Source organism: Lepidochelys olivacea (assembly GCF_965140295.1).
Source record: "Lepidochelys olivacea isolate rLepOli2 genome assembly, chromosome: 4".
Classification (NCBI taxonomy): domain Eukaryota; kingdom Metazoa; phylum Chordata; order Testudines; family Cheloniidae; genus Lepidochelys; species Lepidochelys olivacea.
In genome coordinates, this window is record NC_140414.1 from 93,995,293 (window position 1) to 94,013,366 (window position 18,074).

General features: G+C 42.4%; 1 protein-coding gene across 1 annotated transcript in view; it reads left to right on the forward strand.

The window, feature by feature from the left end:
• SGCZ (sarcoglycan zeta) overlaps positions 1 to 18,074 on the forward strand; it is an 848,489-nt gene that overhangs the window by 703,440 nt on the left and 126,975 nt on the right. The gene's annotated exons all lie outside the window — the stretch shown is intronic.

The following is an 18,074-nucleotide window of genomic DNA, read 5'->3' on the forward strand; positions in this document are numbered from 1 at the left end:
GCATCTTACTAGCATTCCATAAAGTCTAAACACAATCATATAACACTAATATCTATTTTAACTATACTAACGCACAGGTGAGCAAGACTGGTTTCCAATTATGCATGTCAGTGTTCAGTGAGGCTTGGGCCTTGCCATGAGCTGGGACCAGGTCAGAGTCCAACATACTAGGTACCTAAATAAGTGGCCTGATTCCGCCTCAGCATTTATTTAGATCCTAACTTTTGCACCAGATTAGGAAAAATTTGGCTAACGTATCTGTTTTAATCAAGTGATGTGTACAATGCAGAAATGAGGCGCACAGCCTATAAACATGCTAGGGTGTACATGAACCAGAGTCAGAGTTGTGCAACTGGGTTTCATATGTCTGTGCAGCTCACAACTATTGGAGAGGCTCTAGTGTTATGGGCTGTGTGATAAATAAAGGAGGAGAGAGCTCCCTTTGATGGACACCCAGCCAGCCAATTAGCTGTAAAATCCCTCTTGGTAGCTGTTCTTTACTTGCTTTACCTGTAAAGGGTTAAAAAGTCCTCCAGTAAAATAAAAAGAGAGAAAAAGAAAAGAAAAAAGGTGGGCACCTGACTAAAAGAGCCAATGGGAAGGCTAGAACTTTTTTAAAAACTTCAGAGAAACTTTCCCTTTGTCTGTTGTTCTCTGGGCTGCTGGGACAGAGCAGCAATGCTGTGTAAGGCTTGAACCAGATCAGATCATACCTAGAATTACTTATTTGGCAGCCCCCAAATAGCTAAGTAAATTAGGGCTGTTTAGCTAGACTCTATCAGGTTTATTTTCTTTCTTTTGGCATGTGGATCTCCTCTGTGCTAACCCCAGATGTTTTGTTTGCTTGTAATCTTTAAACTGAACCCCCAAGAAAGCTATTTTGGGTGCTTGATTTTTGGAATTGCTCTTTTAAAATCTAGCAGAAGCCTAAGTTCCAAATGTATTGTCTTTCTTTTTGTTTTTAATAAAATTTACCTTTTTTTTTTTAAGAACAGAACTGGATTTTTGGTGCATATGTTGTTTGATTAGCTCGTAGCCACAACTAATTTCCTTTGTTCTCTTTCTCAGCTCTTCCCTGGAAGGGGGGGTGAAAGGGCTTGAGGGTACCCCAAAGGGAGGAATTTCCAAGTGCTCCTCTCTGGGTTCGAGGGGGTTTTTGCATGTGGGTGGTGGCAGCCTTTACCAAGCCAAGGTCAGAGAAAAGCTGTAACCTTGGGAGTTTAATACAAGCCCGGAGTGGCAAGTATTAATTTTTAAAATCCTTGCAGGCTCCACTTCTGCACTCAGAGTGACAGAGTTGGGATTCAGCCTTGAAAGGCTGTAATTTTGGAAACAGAGGTATCAGTTGGTATGAAATGTCAGGTGTTCTAGTTTTCATCAGAGGAACAAATCTGAAGATCTAACTGTGTTAACTTTATTAATATGTTTGTTATAGGCAGCGTGAACACCTGTAGTTAAGGTTCACATTGTATATCACTTTCCATTACAGCCTTTTTATTTTTGGTGGCTTAAAACTCTGCCTTTAACTATGGGGTAAAATTTTCTGTGCTTGAGAGCAGATCCTCAACTTGTGTAAATTGTCATAGACCTTCTGTGGCAGCTTAGGATCTACCCCTTGGTGACCGCTTCTGGATTTGTTTGTTTGTTCATTTAAATAAGTATAAGGTATTAATGGTGCACCAAAGTATAAGGGAAAATGGTGCACCAAAGTTTCTTCAAAACTATGCCTCTGGCTTTCTTGATTTCTTTCAACCTACTAGTTCATCTATGAACTTTAAACGTTCGCTTTCTTCAGTAAGTTTATGTGGAGGCAAAGCCTTTTAATCACCCTGTTCTGCTAAGACTCTTAAAAGTCTGCAGGCGTCAATAAGTCTCTGGAAATTCCTTTAATCTAGATGGTTCTTCTAAAGACTTGAAAGCAAATTATACTTGAGGCTGAAAGAAGATAGTAAAAATAAAAGCAAACGTATATTCGAAGCAACATCCAAACAACACAGCAGAAAAACAGAGCTCTGCATTATGTGGTAAGTTAATTTTACCATGTCTTATGCTTTTCAGGACTTGCTGATGGTCCTTTGGGGGGTTTTGTACTAAATTTTAGCCCGGCTGTAAAATCCCTGACAAATTCAATTAGCCTCTCCAAGAAATACTTGGAGGAGAATGATGTTGCCCTGAACAACAAAATTAAAGCGAGACTGGCTGGGAATGGTTAGGTGTATGTTTGTTTTTCGACAAATCACAAATTGATTACCCTGCAGTGGCAATTTTGTAGGATTGCTGTTTGGCTGGGGTTCTTTGGCTTTTTTTGTGGAAAAGCCTGTACTTATTTTGGGAGATTTGGAGATTGTAATTTTAGCAAATTGTCACACAGTTGCATTCTGTGTGAGTAAAACTATTTTAAGATGAAGAGGAGTACTTGTGGCACCTTAGAGACTAACCAATTTATTTGAGCGTAAGCTTTCGTGAGCTACAGCTCACTTCATCGGATGCATACTGTGGAAAGTGTAGAAGATCTTTTTATATACACACACAGCATGAAAAAATACCTCCTCCCACTCCACTCTCCTGCTGGTAATAGCTTATCTAAAGTGATCACTCTCCTTACAATGTGTATGATAATCAAGTTGGGCCATTTCCAGCTTTTCTCACACACCCCCCGACACACAAAGTCACAAAGATCCATCGGTGATCTTCCTGATAACACCATCCTGGCCACTATGGATGTAGAAGCCCTCTACACCAACATTCCACACAAAGATGGACATTATCCCTGATAATGCCACGGCTAACCTGGTGGCTGAACTTTGTGACTTTGTCCTTACCCATAACTATTTTACATTTGGGGACAATGTATACCTTCAGATCAGCGGCACTGTTATGGGTACCCGCATGGCCCCACAGTATGCCAACATTTTTATGCCTGATTTAGAACAACGCTTCCTCAGCTCTCGTCCCCTAACGCCCCTACTCTACTTGCGCTATATTGATGACATCTTCATCATCTGGACCCATGGAAAAGAAGCCCTTGAGGAATTCCACCATGATTTCAACAATTTCCTTCCCACCATCAACCTCAACCTGGTCCAGTCCACACAAGAGATCCACTTCCTGGACACTACAGTGCTAATAAACTATGGTCACATAAACACCACCCTATACCGGAAACCTACTGACCGCTATTCCTACCTACATGCCTCCAGCTTTCACCCTGACCACACCACACGATCCATCGTCTACAGCCAAGCTCTGCGATACAACCGCATTTGCTCCAACCCCTCAGACAGAGACAAACACCTACAAGATCTCTATCAAGCATTCTTACCCACCTGTGGAAGTGAAGAAACAGATTGATAGAGCCAGAAGAGTTCCCAGAAATCACCTACTACAGGACAGGCCTAACAGAACGCCACTAGCCGTCACCTTCAGCCCCCAACTAAAACCTCTCCAATGCATTATTAAGGATCTACAACCTATCCTGAAGGATGACCCAACACTCTCACAAATCTTGGGAGACAGGCCAGTCCTTGCCTACAGACAGCCCCCCAACCTGAAGCAAATACTCACCAGCAACCACATACCACACAACAGAACCACTAACCCAGAAACCTATCCTTGCAACAAAGCCCGTTGCCAACTGTGCCCACATATCTATTCAGCGGACACCATCACAGGGCCTAATAACATCAGCCACACTATCAGAGGCTCGTTCACCTGCGCATCCGCCAATGTGATATATGCCATCATGTGCCAGCAATGCCCCTCTGCCATGTACAGTGGTCAAACTGGACAGTCTCTACGTAAAAGAATAAATGGACACAAATCAGATGTCAAGAATTATAACATTCATAAACCATTCAGAGAACACTTCAATCTCTCTGGTCACGCAATTACAGACATGAAAGTTGCTATATTACAACAAAAAACTTCAAATCCAGACTCCAGCAAGAAACTGTTGAATTGGAATTCATTTGTAAATTGGATACAATTAACTTAGGCTTGAATAGAGACTGGGAGTGGCTAAGTCATTATGCAAGGTAACCTATTTCCCCTTCTTTTTTCCTACCCTCCCCCCCCCCCCCCAGACGTTCTTGTTCAACCCTGGATTTGTGCTGGAAATGGCCCAACTTGATTATCATACACATTGTAAGGAGAGTGATCACTTTAGATAAGCTATTACCAGCAGGAGAGTGGGGTGGGAGGAGGTATTTTTTCATGCTTTGTGTGTATATAAAAAGATCTTCTACACTTTCCACAGTATGCATCCGATGAAATGAGCTGTAGCTCACGAAAGCTTATGCTCAAATAAATTGTTTAGTCTCTAAGGTGCCACAAGTACTCCTTTTCTTTTTGTGAATACAGACTAACACGGCTGTTACTCTGAAACCTATGTTAAGATGAACTTACCTGGCAGGATGTGGCATCAGTGAATTCTGACTCAGCCTCTTACTACACAAGGCCTAGCTCATCTGTTGCACATTGCAATGGGTATTCTAGAAATGGCTAATTTAAAAACATTCATAACTGAATGAGGTTTTCAAGTATTCCAGGAAAATGAAAAAACATCTTCTATGATGTCTGTGAAGAGATCAAATTGGAATGCAGTCTTCCAATTGTTGTTGTACCGACAACCCTTAGCTGCACAGAATTGTCAGAAGGTCTGGGGTGTCCTAATGCACCTTCTAGATCATAAAGAGTTTAGCAGCACAAAAGCTGAAATACTGAACAATAAAGCAGCTATTGAAGAAATGAGGTAAATCCTTTGCTCAAAACTCAAATTTCTGATTGGAAACCCTTTGGCCATTGTATGAAGCACAGAAAAGATTGGAATCCCATTCTACAATAGATTCTGTGTTGTCTAACACAGAGGTGTATGTCATTCTGGTCAACAAGGTCTTTGCAGTATCTTGTCACAAAAACACATCTGGGGAGATTCCAGGGGAAAAAAAAACAAATCTTTTCATATCCATTTTGCCAGTCAGTGAGCAGTATATACTTGGAAAGGTTTTTTGAAGTTTTCACAGAGCTGTCAAAGAAGTGGGAAGCTACTGTCTCTCATAATATGTCCCCTGAAACTTTTAACAGTGAATCATAATTCTGGAAAGTCATTGTGCTTGTTTGACCTCCATTGCAAAAGAGTGGCCTGTACTAATGAAGATTTAAAGATTACTTGTGTATAATTTTCCTCTTTGTGACTCCTAATGAAGGAAGAACACATCTGGAAAGTGAATTCCATACATACATGGCAATATCTCCACCAGACAATGGCAGATCACTCCATTTGAATTTTGGAAAATCCACTGCACTGACTTCCCAAATTTGAGCCTACTTCTCGCATCCTCAGTGTCCCACCTAACTTGGCTGATACAGAGAGAATACTTTTAAAATTCGGCTAACTCCAAGGCTGCAGGAGAACAAGTTTTGGAACAGACACTTTGAAAAAACTGCTGTAAGCCTTAGCTATGTAGGACTTCTGGAATTTATACAAAGCCCCTTATATTAAATGTAAGCTAAAAAGAGAAGTATTCTTTTTTAATAAACCATATACGGAACCACATTAACTTTTGTTTGTTACAATATCTTGAGGCTCCAGTTGGTTTGGGTACCCATCCAGTGTATTATGCAGCTAAATACAGTATATGAAACAAATCACCACGTCATTAAACACCTTTTACTTTCAATATTCTGACTTTTCTCTATTTGTTGCTTTTTTTAAATGTCCTTCCCATCCCCTGATATTTACCCAGAAAACTGAAGTTAGTTTTTCAGACTAATTTTCAGCCATTTTTAATTTTTTTGTAATATACACTGATAATTCCCAGGATTTTTTCAGCAAAATAAAAACTGAAAACAAAGGGCCTTTTATATCAGTCCAATCCATGGTAAAATCAGCCAGACATGAGAAATTTCTAGTCTATGTGCAATCAAAATGTTTTTCCAGACCTAACAGATTATTTCTACTAGACAATGAAGAACTTCAAAAACATTCTAGATTCTGCTAAAAGTTCATGAATAAACCCAATTTTTAGGCCATAATATTGAGACATGGTACTTCAAAAAATGTTCAGCGTATTTTGCTGTATATTATTTATCCCATAATTTTTCAGCTCTCCTATCTTAGAAATTTCTTGTCTAATTTACTTCAGAGTTGGTCAAACATTTCTACAGTGAACAGAAATGACTCAGTCAAATCAAAAATTTCAGGGATTGTAGTTTGCAGTCTATAATGGTTGTATCATCAGCATGCTTCAACTTCTTAAACTCCTTCTCACCTCCCCCTGTAATCCCTTTGGTTTTAATATTTAACATCACTATTGCTAAAGGCTTTATGCCAAAATTAAAGGAGAGAAGGGCATTCCTTGCATGTTCCTTTTAAATAATTGCAATATAGACTCTGGTATGGCCTCAATATTCATTTACCAAATTTCTTCCAAATGTCAAACTTTTACCTAATGTTGCAGAAAGAAATCCAAGTATTCTCAGCTAATGATGAAAGATGTATCTTTCATCAAGTATGTTCTATTTAAGAACCCACCTATGACTCTGTGAAGAAGTTGGTGCTGAATTAGTAACATCAAAGACATTTCCATGACAATGTTTTATGTCAGAAATTCAGGATTCACTGTAGGCTCCAGAGCAGAAAAGAGGATTGAGGTGAAAATTACTTACATTGACACAAATATCTTCATTAACTATTGGGGGGAAATGCAGGAAGATACTGGTTATGTCTCATAAACTCATTTGCTTTTTGCATGAAATGTTCTGTTTTTGCAAGTTTGTCCCAGTGTGAATTTTTTTTTCATTATACAGATTCGGTGGTTTGTTTCTTTAGACAGAAGGCTTTTTACCTGTTAGGTATTTGGATCCTGGAGTCATTTCCAGAGGAAATAAAAACCCACATAACATCATTCTATGAAATCTAGTGTTTATATCTTTAAAAAACCAAGGTATTTGGGGTGCCATAAGTGGGGAAGACGTGAGAAGTCAATACCATCAAAAGGGATTGGCTGCCCTGTATAATCAGAAGGTGAATACAAATAAAATCCTCATGTGAATGGTTTGACTTGTTCCATTTAAGGGGTTTCCATAGAAACTGTCCAAGAAACTTTCCCTGCAAATGGTTCACAAATACAGATAATCTCAGAGCAGGCATATAATGATATGGTGACTGCTATATTTTGTTCATAATAAAAAGAAAAATTTAGAATTGCAGTCCTGAGGAGAGAAAAAGTTGTGACTCCTTGGGATCCACAGTGAAAGTAAAAAAGGAGAATAAGAGAGTGGACTGTCTATCACACAGTTCTTTCTCCAAGGTGGGAGATTCCTAGGGGTTAAAAACATGTTGGCTGTCCAGTTCATTCATATATTTTTATGTATCCTATATATAAAAAGTTCTTATGTGTCCTTAACATGTTTATGGGCTTCATCATGGAATGTTAAACCAGATTGTGACGGTAATTATTGGTCCATATTGGAGCACTGTGGATAGCTTCAGCTTTGTACCTCAGGAAGACCCAGTGAGTGCCCCCAGCATTGAGAATACAGCTGTTTTGCCACCTTTAGGAGGGTGTAGTAAAGACTTCCTTCCAGGCAGAGGTGGAAGAGCCAGTGCACCGTACCGGGGCGGACTGGCTTCCCCAGGTGGCTGGAGCCCCGGGCCCTTTAAATTGCCACCAGAGCCCTGTGGCTGGAGCCCTGGGGTAGTGTGGTGGGGCTCCACCGGCTATTTAAAGGGCCCACACTCGGAAGGGGCCCCGCCTGCTCTTCTCCGCCCCCTCCTCTCTCCTACAGGGGCAGAAGCTTGGTGCTGCCTTCTCCCAGGGCTCTGTCCTGCTGCTGCAGGGCAGGCTCCGCCGGCAGCCCAGCTCCCCTCGCCCCTGCCTCTTCCTGCAGCGTGCTCCCCTCTCACTCCCTCTCCCTGCCGCCAATCAGCTGTTTGCCGGCATGAGGAAGCGGAGAAGAGGCAGGGGCGGGACCTTGGGGAAGGGGATGGAATCGGGACATACACCCTCCAGCCCCCTGCCGTGAGCCGCTTAGGGCAGGGAGCTGGGAGCGACCCCAGCCCACACCCCCAGCCCTCTACCCTGACTCCTGCACCCCCCCCACGACCCCAGCCCATACCCCCAGCCCTCTGCCCTGACTCCTGCACCCTCCCACATCCCCACCCCCACCCTGAGCACCAAACGAGAGCTCCTGCACCCTCCCCCACCCCACATACCCACCTGCAACCCTCGCACCGAAAGGGAGCTGCTCCAGGTAAGCGCTCTGCACCCCAACCTCCTGCCCCAACCCTGAGCCCCCTCCCTCATTCTAGCTCCTGGACAGACCCTGCACCCTAACCCCCAGCCTGCTCCTGCACCCTAAATCCCTCCCAGACCCAGCCCTGTTCTCAATGCACCCCCACCCTCAGCTCGGTGCAGAAAGAGAGGAAGAGAATGGGCTAGAACCAGGGAGAAGGTAGGTACCCACTCTATGTGGGAAGGGGTGTGTGTGGGGGATCCTGTTTACCCCGTCCCCAGCCCTGCTGCCCTTCCAGTTTACCCCTGGCCCCTCCCTTGCTCCAAGGAGCAACCCTAGCTCCCGCCCCACTATGCTTTTGCCCCCAGCCCCTGCCTTGCTCCAGTCATCAGGGGCTAATTCTCCCCCCATGCCCCACTATGCTTGTCTTGCCCCTGGCCCCTGCCTCACTCCAGCTGGTGACCAATCCTTCCCCCCCACCACCGCCACCACCATGCCCCGCTGTGCTCTTGCCCCTGGCCTCTTCATTCCCGGGTGCGGGCGGGGGGGCACAAATACGTTTGGCGCCATGCCAAAAAAAGTTAATTCGGCCCTAGCACTGTGCCCTTTAAATTGTTCTTGGAGTCTTGTTGCCAGAGCCCTAGGGTAGTGGCAGCCAGGCTCCGGTGGCAAGTTAAAGGGCTGGGGTGGTAGCGGTGGCCCCGAGCCCTTTAAATTGCCCCCTTTAAATCACCCCCGAACCCCAAGGCTCCCAGTTGCCTCTGCAGCTGGGAGTGCAGGGGGTGATTTAAGAGGCCCAGGGCTCCCAGCTGCTGCTCCCACAGCCCTAGCCCCAGGCCCTTTAAATCCTGATTTAAAGTGCCTGGGGATTTAAAGGCCCCACCTCTTCTAGTTGAGGCCCCACCCTCTCATCAGGACTCTGGAGTACCGGTAAGTCCTTTAAGTTACTTTCACCCCTGCTTCCAGGGCTGGCCAGCTGTGTTAGCAGATGTAAGAGGATGACAACGTCACAGACTTCTCCTTGTTCCTCCCTCTCTGTTCAGATACTTTGTCCCCCAGGTTGTGCTAGCAAGGAGTGGGTGGTGATGGCAGGGACTGTATTTGTGAGGAGAAGGACATGCCTTCCCACCTGTTTCCCTGCATATTCTCAGGTGAACTCAATGCCAAGAAATAATGTTAGTGTAATGAAGAAGATTGCTCCTTTCCCAACATCTAAGTGGGAATCAAACAGGAAAAACTTTTTTACACTACATGTATATATTCTAATGAATATTCTATGAAGCTTAAATATTTGACCTCACTACCCCTTGCATTCATAGCTTAAGGGGGAGAAAGCAGAAGAAATCACATTATAAAGCAGTATACTTCCCTTTGTGTGTGTGTGTGTGTGAGCAATTTCTAAATCCTTCATCCCTGTTTTTGGAAAAGTATGAGGTAAAGTCGCCATCACTTTCAAGGTGTATATCAGAAAAGGAATAGTGACAGGGTATCTTAGCTTTCACTTGCAAAAACTCTCTTTCTGGCAGGCAGAATCTAAGGCTTTTTAAGACCATTTTGTATGCGCAATTATTAATTTACAAATGTACTTATCTGTATTTTTGTGAATCAGCATCCTAGATAATGAAAGTGTGAATCACATATAAGAATAGTATAATGGGTTTAGTGTGCGGGTTGTGGGTGATGTTGGTGTCCTGTTCTATAAAGGAGGGCCTTTCTGGCCTTAAACAATATGGTCGTTAAGAAGAAAAACCATGTGTGTGTGTTTCAAATTAATTCTGACTTTCAAATGTATTTTCCTTATTTAAAACACTTATCCAAATGTGAATGGATGTGTTTAGTTTTGTGTTCTGTTCTATGTGTTAAGTTCATTGTGACATATTGGTTTAACTTTCTGTTTACAGAAAACGTTTTGTGATCATATTTTGGTGCTAACCGCTAGCCCATGCTTTCTCTTTGATAGTCAAATATTCCAAAGATTATCCGTGCAAAAGACTAAGGTTAATTTTCATTCCTAAAACTGCTTCTCATCTCACAACTGTTTTACGCTGGAGTAATTTCAGTACTTATACAGTCTCCTAGACACCACATATGCCTCTGAGTTGGTTACTGTTATAGAAACTAATTCCTCTGATTCTCTGTCTTTGGAGCCAATAGCTAAGAAAAAAAATAATCACTGTGAAATTCTGGTCTCCTGACATCAATGGGAGTTTTGCCATTGACTTCAATCAGGTCAGGATTTCATCCTATAAGTGTATATAGAAGACATGCATGAATTAACACAGATTTAAGTCCTCCTCTTCCCCTTTCTCTTCTATGTGGAAGACAAGTTCTTGGAGTTGACACAGAGATGTGAGGGAGGAGGTAGAAACTAAGGACAGGTTTGTTCCACCTACCTTTCCATAGAATCGTAGAAGATTTTGGTTGGAAGAGACCTTAGGAGGTCATCTAGTCCAATCCCCTGCTCAAAGTAGGACCAACCCCTACTAAATCATCCCAGCCAGGGCTTTGTCAAGCTAAACCTTAAAAACCCCTAAGGATAGAGATTCTACCACCTCCCTAGGTAACGCATTACAGTGCTTCACCATCCTCCTAATGAAATAGTGTTTCCTAATATCCAGGCTAGATCTCCCCCACTGCAACTTGAGACCATTGCCTCTTGTTCTGTCATCTGCCACCACTGAGAACAGCCAAGCTCCGTCCTTTTTGGAACCCTCCTTCAGGTAGTTGAAGGCTGGTATCAAATCCCCCCTCACTCTTCTCTTCTGCAGACTAAATAATCCCAGTTCCCTCAGCCTCTCCTCATAAGTCATGTGCCCCAGCCCCCTAATAATTTTTGTTACCCTCCACTGTACTCTCTCCAATTTTTCTACATCCTTTTTATATTTGGGGGTGGGGCCAAAACTGGACACAATTCTCCAGATGTGGCCTCAGAAGTTCTGAATAGAGTTCTGCCACTTAGCTAGTTGGTCCTCAGCGTGTAGCAGTGCATGGGATTCTTCCATGCTAAGTGCAGGACTCTGCACTTGTCCTCATTGAACCTCATCAGATTTCTTTCGGCCCAATCCTCCAATTTGTCTAGATCATTCTGGACCCTATCCCTATCCTCCAGCATATCTACCTCTCCCCTCAGCTTAGTGTCATCTGCAAACTTGCTGAAGGTGCAATCCATCCCATTCTCTAGATCATTAATGAAACTGTTGAACAAAACCACCCGCAGCACAGACCCCTGGGGTACTCCGCTTGACAATCGCTGCCAGCTAGACATCAAGCCATTGATCACCACCCATTGAGCCCAAAAATCTAGCCAGCTTTCTATTCACCTTATTGTCCATTCATCCAATCCTTAGTTTTTTTAACTTGCTGGCAAGAATATTATGGGAAACCATATCAAAATCTTTGCTAAAGTCAAGATATACCACATCCACCTTTCCCCATATCCACAGAGTCAGTTATCTCATCCTAGAAGGCAATCAGATTGGTCAGGCATGACTTGCCCTTGTTGAATCCATGTTGAGTATTCCTGATCACCTTCCTCTCCTCCAAGTGCTTCAAAATGGATTCCTTGAGGACCTACTCCATGATTTTCCCAGGGACTGAGGTGAGGCTGATTGGTCTGTAGTTCCCCAGATTCTTCTTCTTTCCTTTTTTAAAGATGAGCACAATATTTGCCTTTTTCCAATCGTCCAGGACCTCCCCCGATCACCATGAGTTTTCAAAGATAATGGCCAATGGCTCTGCAATCACATTAGCCAACTCCTTTAGCACTCTCGGATACAGCACATCCGGCCCCATGGACTTGTGCTCATCCAGCTTTTCTGGATAGTCCCAAACCACTTCTTTCTTCACAGAGGGCTGGTCATCTCCTCCCCATACTGTGCTGCCCTGTGCAGCAGTCTGGAAGCTGACATTGTCTGTGAAGACCGAGGCAAAAAAAGCATTGAGAATTTCAGCTTTTTCCACATCATCTGTCACTAGGTTGCCTCCCCCATTCAGCAAGGGTCTCACACTTTCCCTGATCATCTTCTTGTAGCTAACATACCTGTAGAAACCCTTCTTGTTACCCTTCACATACCTTGCTAGCTGCAACTACAATTGTGCTTTGGCCTTCCTGATTACACCCTGGCATGCTCGAGCAATATTTTAATACTCCTCCCTAATCATCTGTCCAAGTTTCCACTTCTTGTAAACTTCCTTTTTTCATTTAAGCTCCCTGAAGATTTCTCTGTTAAGCCACGCTGGTCGCCTGCCATATTTGCTATTCTTTCTGCAAATCTGGATGGTTTGTTCCTACGCCCTCAATAAGGCTTCCTTAAAATACAGCCAGCTCTCCTGGATGCCTTTCCCCCCTCATATTAGCTTCCCAGGGAATCCTGCTTATCAGTTCCCTGAGAGAGTCAAAGTTTGCTTTTCTGAAGTCTAAGGTCTGTATTCTGCTGCTCTCCTTTCTTCCTTTTGTCAGGATCCTGAACATGACCATATCGTGGTCACTTCTGCCTAGGTTACCATCCACTTCTACTTCACCTACCAATTCTTCCCTGTTTGTGAGCAGCAGATCAAGAGGAGGAGGGCCTCTAATTGGTTCTTCCAGCACTTGCACCAGGAAGTTGTCCCCAGTACTCTCAAAAAACTTCTTGGATTGTCTGTGCACTGCTGAATTGCTCTCCCAGCAGATGTCAGGGTGATCTTAGTCTCCCATGAGAACCAGGGCCTGTGATCTGGAAACTTCTGTTAGTTGTCTGAAGAAAGCCTTGTCTACCTCATCCTCCAGGTCTAGTGGTTTATAACAGATGCCCACCATGACATCATCCTTGTTGCTCTCGCCTCTCAACTTAACCCAAAGACTCTCAACAGGCTTTTATCCAGTTTCATACTGGAGCTCTGAGCAATCGTACTGCTCTCTTACATACAGTGCAACTCCTCCACCTTTTCTCTCCTGCCAGTCCTTCCTGAATAGTTTATACCCATCCATGACAGTACTTCAGTCATGTGAGTTACTCCACCAAGTCTCTGTTACTCCAATCACATCTTAGTTCCTTGACTGTGCCAGGACTTCCAATTCTTCCAATGCTTGTTTCCCAGGCTTATTGTGTTCATGTACAGGCACTTAAGATAGCTAGCCGATTGCCCTGCTTTCTCAGTATGAATCAGGAGGCCGCCCCTGTTACACCCTCCTCATTGTGTTTCTTCCCGGTATCCCACATCCCCACTTACCTCTGGACTTAGGTCACCATCCCACGGTGAACCTTGTTTAAAGCCCTCCTCACTAGGTTAGCAAGCCTGCCTGTGAAGATGCTCTTTCCTCTCTTCCTTAGGTGGATCTCATCTCTTCCTAGCAATCCTTCTTCCTGGAACAACATCCCATGGTCAAAGAATCCAAAGCCCTCTCTCCGACACCACCTGCGTAACCACTTATTTACTTCCACAATTCAATGGTCCCTACCTGGGCCTTTTCCTTCAACAGGGAGGATGGACGAGAAGATGACTTGCTCCTCAAACTCCTTTATCCTTCTTCCCAGAGTCATGTAGTCTGCAGTGACACACTCAAGGTCATTCTGAGTAGTATCATCGGTGTCCACGTGGAGAAGTAGGAAGGGGGTAGCAGTCCGAGGGCTTGATCAGTCTCAGCAGACGCTCCATCATATCCTGAATTCTAGCTCCAGGCAAGCAGCACACTTCTCATGTCTCCTGGTCTGGATGGCAGAAGGATGACTCCATCCCCCTTAGGAGGGAGTCCCCGACCACCACCACCCATCTCCTCCTTTTGGGAGTTCTGGTTGTGGAACCCCCATTCATAGGACAATGCATCCCATGCGTTCCGGTCAACGGGTTCTCCTTCTGATCCCTTTCCTAAGATAACTCTTCCAAACCATTCTCCACCAGTACCTGTGCAGAGAGCATGAAAATGATTTCTTACCTCTATCTGCATTGGGGGTACATGGGTTCTCCTCTTTCTTCTTCTGGAGGTCACATGCTGCGAATTTTGTTCCCTGTTCTGCACTGCCCTCTCTGATTCTTCAGCATGCTATACCTGCAGTTCCAAATGCTGACTTCTATCCAGAAAGTCTTCATTTTCTCTGATGCAATGCAGGGTTGATACTTGGGTCTCTAGTCCTTTAACCTTCTCTTCCAATATGAAGACCAGCTTGCACTTCGTACAGATGAAGTCGTTTCTATCCTTTGGGAGAAAGACAAACATGGCACATCCTGTGCAGGTCACAACAGCTGATCGCTCACGATCTGTATCTTCCATCTAAAAGCCTCTTCAGATGGTGTATTTACTGCTCACAGAAGCCTGAAAGGCAAAAACACTCTGGGAGAACTCCCCCAGGCAAACTCACTTGGTTCGTAACTGGCTGCTTTTTTATAAGGCTGCTGGCTTGAAACAGTTGGCCCGGCTCAAAGCCTTCCCTCCAATAAACCACGCAAGGCCCACCTGGAACAAAGCACTCCCAATTCACACTTTTCAAACAAACAACCACACAGCCAAACAGTTACACTTAAGTTACACTACCCTAGGTTTTCATTTACAATCAGATCACTAGTTCAACAAACCTGAGGAGCATGTGATAATGAAGTTAGTTATTCTCCTAAGTCAGAAAAGAAAACAAAAACCCTTTGGATGAGAATGCAAAGACCACTGAGATCGCTACTCAATTTCAGTAAACTGCTGAATCTAGTTTAAACTAGATTCTAAACTGAAGATTTAGTTCAACAGGCAAAGGTAGACATGATAATAGCCTCTCTTGATAAGGATATCATTGTTCTGGGTGAGAAGGATGTCTTTCAAAAAATTGACTAGCCAGCAGAGTAAAGGGCTCTTTAAAGATACATTTTGAAGCTTCAGCTGTGTATTATAACCTCTTTTGCCAGAGAGGCAGTTGCCTGTGCTAATGATCTTCAAAGGTCCATAGGGGACATGAAAATCAAATCAGTGCTGAGAAAAATATCCATAGCAGCTGCTTTTGTTGCTGATGCATCCCTTGGCATGATCATATTCTCTGCTCAAATGGTTGCTCTGAACACAATGTCTCAGATAGTTATGGCTCCTCACCTGGAAAGAAAATAGACAAGCCAAGCAAGCTCTTTGGCAGGGAATTACATAAGATTGTTGTCTGGTCCAGTGAAAGACAAAACACACTTACTATTTTGGAAACTAGGTCAAAATAATTTCAGAACTTTCTACAGGCAGAGTACGATTTTACAATTAACAATCACTGGCAATGCAATCCAGAAGAGCTTTTTATTATAAAGGAATGCCCTGAACCAGAAGAAAAAGCCGAGGGGGTATGCAAGATTGAAGTACAGCTCCAATTCATCATTCAAGTAAAATAAGTCCAACTGTGACTTTCTTAGTCATTTCCCCATCTTCTCAACAATGATGAAGAGTTAGTGGGGAGGAGATGATCCCTCTTTCTAGAAAAGAGTGACCATAGGCAACTGTGTTTTTAATTTATTTTCTTAATTTTCTTTTTTAGTTAGAATAACGAAAGAACTGATAATCAGGCTCCTAATGACTTACAATCATTTAAATTCACAAACTAAATATGCAGTTCAGTCAGCTCACCCTCCATGCCAAAGCAGCAGCTCATAATCAAATGCTAACCACCCTATACCTCAATCTGTATCTCAGTACTTCTTCAAAAGTTGGATGAGACAAATGGATCCTGCAGTATGCCCTGGAAGTTGCAAATTCAGGCTGTATTGTACCAGGGGTTGAATGAGAATAGAGAATGTCCTGCCTACTCTCTCTCATATCAACTCTATTATATCAAGAAAGGATCTAGCATCCATGGCTCAGCTGATTGTAACTGTGATAGTGTTTCACAGGGAAAGAGGTGGTCTCTTAGGTAGGCTCATCCCAGGTAATTTAAAGCATATTAGGTCAAAACCTGATCTTGCCATATGCACAATCAAAGTTTTAGACCAAATATGTTCATATAAGTTCAGATAAATTACAGGACTGGATGGCTTATGGAATTGGTTATTTGATACAAAAAATGTACTTTAGTCACAGTTCTGGGTTAGGTAGTTAATAGAGCTCTGCAGAGTATGGAAGTTCTGGGTCATGAAGGATTTTGAAATTTGGCTTCGTTCAGAATCTGAACAAAAACTGAATTTCTGAATTTTTTTTTAATTTTGTAGTATAAAGTTTAAAAAAAATAAATTTTGAAACAAAAAATCAAAATGTTTCATTCCAAAAAATGTTAAAATAGGATGTTTCAACATCATTGCAACTTCCCCCTAGTTTTCTTCTGAAATAAAATCTGGTATAACTGACCCAATTTAATGAAGTTTCTGTTTCAATGGAACCAAATATTCCAACAAAATATGGTTTTGTCAGTTTCTCCAACCAGCTCTACTTGTTTGTGTATCATCTCATGGCTATTCAATGTAACAGATAAATACAGTAATAATCTCAGGTCATTGTCTACATCACTGTCAATCTTGTTAGTAAGCACTGTGTCGACCTTAGCGGTCTGCATTAAAAGTTCCCTAGTGCACTTTAATGTAATACTGTTTGAAATCACAAACCAATACCTTAAAAATTGAATTTTTAGCCAACATGCAAGTATTCTTATCTAAATCAAATCAATCCAGACCATACCTCTGAACTTTAGAGTTGCTATTCAAATGGATTCCATAAGCTCACTGATTTTGAGTAGGATTATGGCATTTGTTTTCAATTTTCCGTTATAAATCTAATTTTTAAAATATGCATGATGGGCTTCTTGTAGCAATATTATTTGTGCCATATCTGCATGTGGTGTCCTTGATCCGTTTATTTGTGCCAAATGTTGTGGATTTAAAATAGCATACAGTACAACCTTGTGCCAAACGTTGTGGATTTAAAATAGCATACAGTACACCCTAGCATACAGTACACACTTTTCCCTTAATTATAATGAACTTTTAGCTATGATGAACACAGATCCTGGATCCCAACTACAGTACTATACTGTTATAAAAAAAAAAAAGTGTACGGGGGAGGATGTTGCATATAGGTGCACAATTTTTACCCAGCCTGCCATGGGGTTGCCAGCTGAACTGGCATCCTGGACCCACTCTGCTGGCAGGAGCTGACAGGCCTCATTGTAATTGTTGTTTTTGCTGTAACGTACCCCTGGCTATAATGAACAAATGGCTTGGATCCTGATAGGTTTGTTATAGCGAGAGTGTATTGTATGTCTATTTTAAATATATTTCCCTCCCCTGTTGTATGAAAAACCCATGTAAGCAATTGGACAAACTAAGTAGTGGAACTGATCCTGCACAAGGTCATGTCAAATGAACAAAGCAAAGAAGCTATAAAAAAAAATCCCCTCTGATCTCAGGCACTATCTGTAATAAGTGTAGGGAAAATAATTCATTGTGATTGTTAAGTTGGTGTTATCCTCTGTAACCTTTCAACACTTCTGTTTTGATCAGTCTGGAAATAGGAATAACAGTTATTCCTCCAAATTCTGAAAATCATTAACGTTTGTAAAGTAAGATTGTTATAATGTTTGTTGACGACACTAAGGGTGTTGTATGAAGAATACATGGATTTTGTGTCATGGTAAAGGTTAAGATAAAATGCAACAATTTTATTCTTTTTAGTTTATAAATTGTATCATCCAAATGTGGTCTTCAGAGAATAAAACAATTTCTAGAGCATAATTTCATGTCTGATCTCCAAAAATAGAGGCTGTGTAGTAAGATTTTCATCCTTGTTCTTTGTATATATTGGATATGTAAAATATTTACATGAATATTTACATGAAAATAAGAATACAATATTTTGGCAAGACCCTATCATCATAAGTATGGGGTTATTTTTACAGTTCTAACTGAATTCTACT